The sequence below is a fragment of the Pan troglodytes genome, chromosome 3 (assembly GCF_028858775.2).
Source record: "Pan troglodytes isolate AG18354 chromosome 3, NHGRI_mPanTro3-v2.0_pri, whole genome shotgun sequence".
NCBI lineage: Eukaryota > Metazoa > Chordata > Mammalia > Primates > Hominidae > Pan > Pan troglodytes.
The window spans coordinates 175,092,539-175,100,586 of record NC_072401.2 but is presented as its reverse complement, the minus strand read 5'-3'; the positions used below and the strand labels follow the sequence as shown (position 1 = coordinate 175,100,586).

Genomic DNA, 8,048 nt, shown 5'->3' with positions numbered 1-8,048 from the left:
GGTGGCATCGAGCAAGTAGTGTGCGATATTGAAATCATTGTTCTGTTTTGTTCATCCATGCATTTATACAAGGCCAGCAATGTGTGATACATGCTTGAGTTTGTGATTTAGTCTTACTTCTTCCACAATAGGCCTCACAGAAAACTTTTCATTAAATTCCCATTTATTGACTAACTTTCCCATTTAAAAACTCAATAACCTTTCAAATATGGCATCTTATGACATGTTGTGAAGTAGAAAAGGTAGGAATTATGTAATGATTTATCATATATAATCAAAGGGAATGGCTAATTTTCAGAACAGGACCAGAATGAACATCCCCTCGTCCTAGCTCTCCATCCAGGTCCACCTTTCAGTGTCTTATGACAGGGACCACATTCTATTTACTTTTCAGACCCAGGAGATGGATGCCTGTAATGAATATAAAACACTGAACATAAACATAAAAAAATGCAACAAATCCCCCCCCAACAAACTAAACCAAAACAGAGAAACAGATGCTTCTTCCTAAGAGTCATTTACTGTTCACTGACTCATTCGACAATTTATTGAGCTTCTACTAAGTTCTAGATGCTATCTTTGACATTGTTCACTTCAAGGAGTGAGATAACATGGAAAAGTAGCTATCACAGTGCCTGATGTGTGGGGGGCAATCAATAAAGTACATTTTCTTCCTTCTCAAATGTTTATCCTTGAACTAATCAATCTATCAAAATCCATATGCAATCAAAAGAAAAGTATTCACTTCTGATCCAAAGTCATCATTCCTTTATACCTCCATATCTGTGGTTACATACCATGACATTTAGGCACGAGCTATCAAGCCAGAGAGAATAAACCACACTCAGGCAGAATCATGGCTTATGATTTGCGGTCTGCTGTTTTTTTGTGGTAAAAGGGAAGAGGAAAAAGCCAGTCAAGTGTCCCGGTATTAATAGGCTTTATCAGTATATCCTCCTCCCCTGCCCCACCTCACACACTCACACAGACTTTGGGGAGGCGGTATTATTAATCTAGACAAATAGCTTGCAATTGACAATAAGCATTCTACTATCTTCTCTAGTTATTTAAATTTAACTTTCTTTTTTTTTTTTTTTTTTTTTTTTTTTGAGACGGAGTCTCGCTCTGTGGCCCAGGCGGGAGTGCAGTGGCGCAATCTCGGCTCACTGCAAGCTCCGCCTCCCGGGTTCATGCCATTCTCCTGCCTCAGCCTCCCAAGTAGCTGGGACTACAGGCGCCCGCCGTCACGCCCGGCTAATTTTTTTGTATTTTTAGTAGATACGGGGTTTCACCGTGTTAGCCAGGATGGTCTCGATCTCCTGACCTCGTGATCCGCCCGCCTCGGCCTCCCAATAAATTTAACTTTCATTTACAAGCAATTTATAGAGACAGACATAGCCTTGAAGCCAACACTTTCTGCCCTAACTTGCATCCTGTTTTCTATTTGCTTTTCTTTTTTTTTTTTTCTGCTTGGCTCCCAAGACTAGGTCATATATGAAGGGGAAGCCAATCTGAGGCATCATTAATGTTCAGTTTTCATGATCGACGCTAATCACTACCGCCAAATTGTTCGTGCGGTAATCCACACTGATCACCAAGACATCTAGAATGAATAGATCCTTGTATAAACAGACACAGTAGTTGTAGCTCCAAGATAATTAAAGAACTCATCTATGACCTCTACTGGTCATGTTACCAAAATACAACAGCTACCATTCTTTCAGAAGTGTTTTCATTTATTAAAAATATATTTCTCAGCACCTACTATGTGCCAAGCATTGTTTAAAAGATTGCAGTAAACAAAACACACAAGATCCTTTCCCTCTTAAAATTCAGCAAGGGAGACATTTAAACTATAAATATTATAAGTAAATTCATTGTAGAGTATTTTAGAAGGCAATAGGTGCTTTCAAAAAGAGAAAAAAGTAGATCAAGGTAAAGGGAATCAAAAGTACAGAAAAGGGCCCTTTTCCCCCACTAGGGCCGGGCCTGCAGGTCTCTGTTGAGCCACGGATGTGGGTCTCTGTTCTGCAGGATGGGGTTTGTTAAAGTTGTTAAGAATAAGGCCTAGTTTAAGAGATACCAAGTGAAATTTAGAAGATGACAAAAGGGTAAAACTGATTACTATGCTCAGAAATGCTTGGTGATACAGTATAAAAATAAATACAACACACCCAAATACAGGATGATAGAGATATCATTTGTTAGGTTGCTTATGCCCGTATAGAGGGGGCTATGATAGTCTGCAGAAAATATGGTGTGAAGGCCGGCCTGACAAATTATGCTGCAGCGTATTGTACTGGCCTGTTGCTGGCCCGCAGGCTTCTCAATAGGTTAGGCATGGACAAGATCTATGAAGGCCAAGTGGAGGTGACTGGCAATGAATACAATGTGGAAAACATTGATGGTCAGCCAGGTGCCTTTACCTGTTATTTGGTTGCAGGCCTTGCCAGAACTACCACTGGCAATAAAGTGTTTGGTGCCCTGAAGGGAACTATGGATGGAGGTTTGTCTAACCCTCACAGTAGCAAACGATTCCTTGGTTTGTCTATCCCTCACAGTACCAAATGAATCCTTGGTTATGATTCTGAAAACAAGGAATTTAATGCAGAAGTACAGCGGAAGCACATCATGGGCCAGAAGTTTGCAGATGACCTGCGCTACTTAATAGAAGAAGATGAAAATGCTTACAAAAAACAGTTCTCTCAATACATAAAGAACAGCGTAACTCCAGACATGATGGAGGAGATGTATAAGAAAGCTCATGCTGCTGTACGAGAGAATCCAGTCTATGAAAAGAAGCCCAAGAAAGAAATTAAAAAGAAGAGGTGGAACTGTCCCAAAATATCCCTTGCTCAGAAGAAAGATTGGGTAGCTCAAGAGAAGGCAAGCTCCCTCAGAGCTCAGGAGCGGGCTGCCGAGAGCTAAACCAAACAATTTTCTATGAGGATTTTTCAGATAAAGACAATAAACTTATGAACAGAAAAAAAAAGACGGAAGAGGTAGAGCTGGAGAAGTACACTGCAGAATTAAATTAGGTGCTCAGGATAAGTGTCAGTGATAGAGTGGAATTCAGCAAAGCCTTGAAGTAGGTGAGAGCCTCAGCCACTACTAACACTAGTAGGTTCTCAAATTAGTTAAATTAGACATTGTATTAGTCTGTTCTCGAATCGCTACAAGGAACTACCTAGGACTGGGAAATTTATTAAGAAAAGAGGTTTGATTGAGTCACAGTTCTGCAGGCTATACAGGAAGCATGACTGGGAGGCCTCAGGAAACTTACAACCATGGCAGAAGGGGAAGGGGAAGCAGGCGTGTCTTATATGGCCAGAGAAGAAGAAAGAGAGTGAAGGGGGAATTGTTACACACTTTTAAACAAACAGATCTCATGAGAACTCACTATCACGAGAACAGCAAAGGGGAAGTCCGCCCCACTGGTGATCCAATCACTTCCCACCTGGCCCCTCCTGCAACACTGAGAATTACAATTTGACATGAGATTTGGGTGGGGATACAGAGCCAAACCATATTAGACATCATCCTGGAAGTAGTGTCCATTTTCACAGAGAGTTTCTAAAATGGTTTTGGAGTCAACCAGACTCGTGTTCAAACTCCGTACTGGTCAGCTTTTGGTGCAGCAACAAACAACACCAAATTCTCAATGGTTTTAAAAACTATTTATTTCTTGCTCATGTTTCATGAGGGCTGCAGGTTGACTGTGGGTCAGCTGTGACTCTGATGGGCTCAGCTTTGCTGGATTTGGCTCAGCCACAATTATCGTCTCCTTCCAGGAGCCAGGACTGAAGGAAGAGCAACTCTCTAAGGTGTGCTGTTCTCACGGAGGAGGTCAAGGCTGAAGCAGGTCTCACCAAACCACACCACTGAAAGCTTCTGCTCAGGCAGCAAATATCAAGTTCACACACATTTTATTAACCAAAGAAAGTGGCCAAGTCCAAGGTCAATGCAGGGAGGGCAATGTATTCTGCCTGCACAGAAGTATGGAAAAGGCAAGGAAGGAATGAATAATTGTGAACAAATAATACAATATGACCTTACTGAGCTCCTCATTATCTTTTATTTTTCGGGATCTATGCCAATTGCCACCACCAAATTATTCATCCAGCCAAGCTGAGCCCATCAGAGTTATAGCTGACCCACAGTCAACCTGCATTTCTCATGAAACATGAGCAAGAAGTAAATATTTGTTTTTTAAGCCACCACCAAATTATTCATGTGGCAATCCACACTGACCACTGAGACAACTGGAATGAACAGGTCCTTATAGAAACACAGACATAAAATTACTTGCAGGTCCAAGGTGTGTTGCAGGTCTCTGAATTTTACTTTGTTCATCTGCGGAACAAGAATAAGATCACCCTACTGCAGTGGCTCACACCTGTAGTGCCAGCTACTTGTGGGGCTGAGGTGGTGGGAGGATCGCTTGAGCCCAGGAGTTCAAGGCTGCAGTGAGCTCTGATCACACCACAGCACTCCAGCCTGGATGACAGAGCAAGACCTCCTCTCTGAAAAAAAAGAAGGAATGAAGGAAGGGAGGAAGGAAGGAAGGAGGGAGGGAGGGAGACTAGTTATGAAGAAGAAATGAGATCATGAGGTCATGTCTGTAAATGCATTTAGCACAATAACTGGCTTATAATAAAGGATCAGTAAATGCTAGTATTCTTTTTTTGTCTTTTTCCAAAGGTGGCATCCCTCTAGCCCAATTCCTTTGGAGGCTTAGGGGGCAACTGGGGCATGCTGGAAAATTGAGGAGTCTAGAATTCAAGAACTATGGATTCAATTCTGTTTCTAAATCTGCATACATTCCTAATCTATAAAATGAGGCATCTGTCTAAATGATCTCTAAGGTTCCTTCCAGTGCTAAAGATCCTCAATTTGGGGTAAAACATGCCTGTAGATTCTTGTTTTTTCTCCAGAGATGCTGTTTAGTTTTAACGCCAGGTGGCGCTAGATAACAACTAAATGTAAAAAGACAAAGGCTGTGTGTGTGTGTGTGTGTGTGTGTGTGTGTCTGTCTGTGTGTGTCTCTCTGTGTGTCTGTGTGTGTGTGTTGTGTGTGATGATGTGATTGTGTTTGTGTTGTGTGTGAAGATGTGATTGTGTGTGTGGTGTGTGTGAAGATGTGATTGTGTGTGGGGTGTGTCTGTGGGGTGTGTGATGATGTGACTGTGTGTGTGTGTGTGTGTGTGTGTTTGGGTGTGTGTGTGATGATGTGATGAAATCCGGAGAGTTCTAGGCTATTTCTATTTTCTTCTTATGTGTATATTCGTATAAAGCAGAACTCTTGCAGCTGATGGTTCCTCAGAAACCATCACTCTGAGGAAATGACTTCCAAAAACAAACCAAGCACGCTAGTCCTAGAGGCCGTCACACGAAGGGAGGGGGCCCCAGGAGCCAGGGGATAGCCCCAGACGCTTTCTAGGTTTGACTTTGAAATTTGGTTTCAAACTTTTACAATTAAAATAATTTATTTTTATTATTTTTAAGAGACGGGGTCCCACTCTGTTGCCCAGGCTGGAGTGCAGTGATGCAATCATAGCTCCCTACAGCCTGCAACTCCTGGGCTTAAGCGATCCTCCCACCTCAGTCTCCTCAGTCACCCGGACCACAGGCGCGCCAGCGCGCCTGGCACTGGAGTTTGAAATTTGGAAACTTCCTTCCTTTTGAGCAGAGGTATGAGATCATCGGAGCTGTGCTGTAGGACGACATATCTAGCAGCCATAAGATGGGCACAAGGAGTGGCTGGCAGCAGGGAGCATCGTTTGGGAGGCTCTTATGGAGACAGGATCTGCGCACAGGCGTCTGAGCCTTGCGTTGGGAGTGAGCATGGAAATGAGGAGGCCGTTGTCGGGACAGAATCCCTCCCACTTGGCAAATGTTTAAATAAAGAGGCTTTGAGCAGGATAAGTCATCGTAAGAGATGACACTCAGATAACTAGAAAAACGTTAGGGCCTCTGACTGGAAGTGGGCAGATGACTTTGGGGCGGCAGCATTGCTGCTGTCCCTGCCTGGCTCATCTACACTGCGGGAGAGGAGACTGCACGGCCCCTGCCCTCCCAGGTACTCAAAACACCCCAAGGCGCACATGCTGGTCTTACCAGGGCCTCCTAGAGACTTGCCAGTGGGGCGCTTCAATATGACAATCAGCCTTTTTTTCAAAATATGTTTTCTTTCGCATGATTTTATTGGTGGTGCTTTAAAACCCTATGTCATTTCTCCAGCTCTTGGTGTGTTCATGCAGTCACACAGCACAGTGGAAGGAGCAATGGATTTGGAGGCAGATAGGCCTGGTTTAAATCCTGAAACCTCACTTCTCCTGTATAAAACTGACCAGAAGAGATCATGTTTGTTTTAGGCTTCTAAGGTTCTTAATTAAGTAACTTGGGCACACTATTTGGTTTCTCTGAGCCTCAATCCTATCCAGAACGAAGGTGAAATACCTGTAATACCAATGTCACAGATTTGCCATGAGAAATAAAGGTCGTTTGGAGACAGACTAAGTAATCGGTAAATGCCAGTTCTCTTTCCCTTTAAAGAAAAGGCTATTTGGAGGCCCCTGTGTGAGTCTGTCAGACAAATTCAGCATCAGCACAGAGACTGATATAATGGCCATGGTTATCTGTGGCCACTTTTTGCAAGAAATGCTGAGCTGTCATGATACAAAACACTCAAAAATTAAATCTACTAAGCTGGCGTACAGTTTGGGACTTAGGATATTCACTGGTCCGCAAGAAATAAAAAGGAAACGGGGGTTACACAATGCATCTCTGTTCTAGTTACTCAATCTTTACCCAACTGAAACCTCACTTCACAACAGATTAGCCACAGCCTCTAAGGGCAATAAAATCCTGAATTGCAAACCCTGTTTTGCCACCTCACAGAACCTTCATAAATCTCAGCTGCAGTGAATGCGTCTCCTATTTAATTTACGAAATGACTATTTTGAGAGACTATTCACACTAGTCATCTTTATTAGTCCTTCTGCCACCTTTCCAATTTGGGGGAAGAAGAAATTAATATGCAATATTAACGCTTTTATTGTGCATATAAATTTGCTGTTTTCAAGGGATATAGGGCAATATATGGGATGTGAACCTGGTAGATAATTTCCAGAGTGGGGTCACTGCTGCTTCCCTCTTATTCTGGAGACAGGCAAAAACTACTGGTTACCAAAATACCAGTGAACAAGTGTCCTATAGCAAGCAAGCACGTAGTGCCCACCAAGGAGTGCACGTCAACTATTCACACCCTAGGGAGGAGAAAACTAAGAGAGAGTACTTGAAGTGATGATGTTGCACCTTTACAAGAGTCAGGGATGAGAATGCCAGCACCAGCCACAGAAGCACACACTCTTTTCAACAGTGGAAAAATGGGGAAAGCTGTGCACCCAGCCACAGCTGCTGTGAACACAGCTGACAAGAAGCACCCTTCTAGTTCTGCTCTTGTAGATGAGAACACCCACCCCTTTCTTCATTTAACCTAAGCCATCCCCCATTCAAACGACATGATCAAGAGGGCATGAGGGCTCTGAGTTGGAGCTGTGCTTGGCAGCGTAAACTTTCCTTTCCAACTCCTTGCTTAAGGATCCCCTGTACGTCACCATGTGGCCTCACCAAGACTCACCCCATCAGGGTGAAGAAGACAGCAGGGACCACTGCAGGAAGCTGAGTTTGCTACTTGGGTAGATGCTCACAGAGTGTAAGATGCAACTTATTTCCTAAGGTTCAGGGCTATGAGACTCCAGAATGCATTACAGAAAACATTACTTGGAATTATCCTCTGTTGATTTTAAAGAAACTGGTGAGGAGATGACTTTCTGGGCTGATTGTGTTAAATTTAAACAGGCACAGATGTCAGGGAAGAAGGCCCAGGCTGCTCCAGTGGAGCCTCACAGGATGGCAATACAGAGGAGTGGCCAAAGTGTTCCGGGGTCTCACCCTCAGCCATGCAGGTCCCAAGAGAGGATTTTGTCTGTGTTGCTGGGTGATTAGGTTGAAACTGACCCGTGCTAACCAAACTCTCAAACAAA

At 43.4% G+C, this 8,048-nt stretch overlaps 1 pseudogene; it reads left to right on the top strand.

The window, feature by feature from the left end:
- Window positions 1-2,025: 2,025 nt before the first annotated feature.
- On the top strand, window positions 2,026-2,928 carry LOC101059022 (large ribosomal subunit protein uL18-like; annotated as a pseudogene).
- The last annotated feature ends 5,120 nt before the right edge of the window (window positions 2,929-8,048 follow it).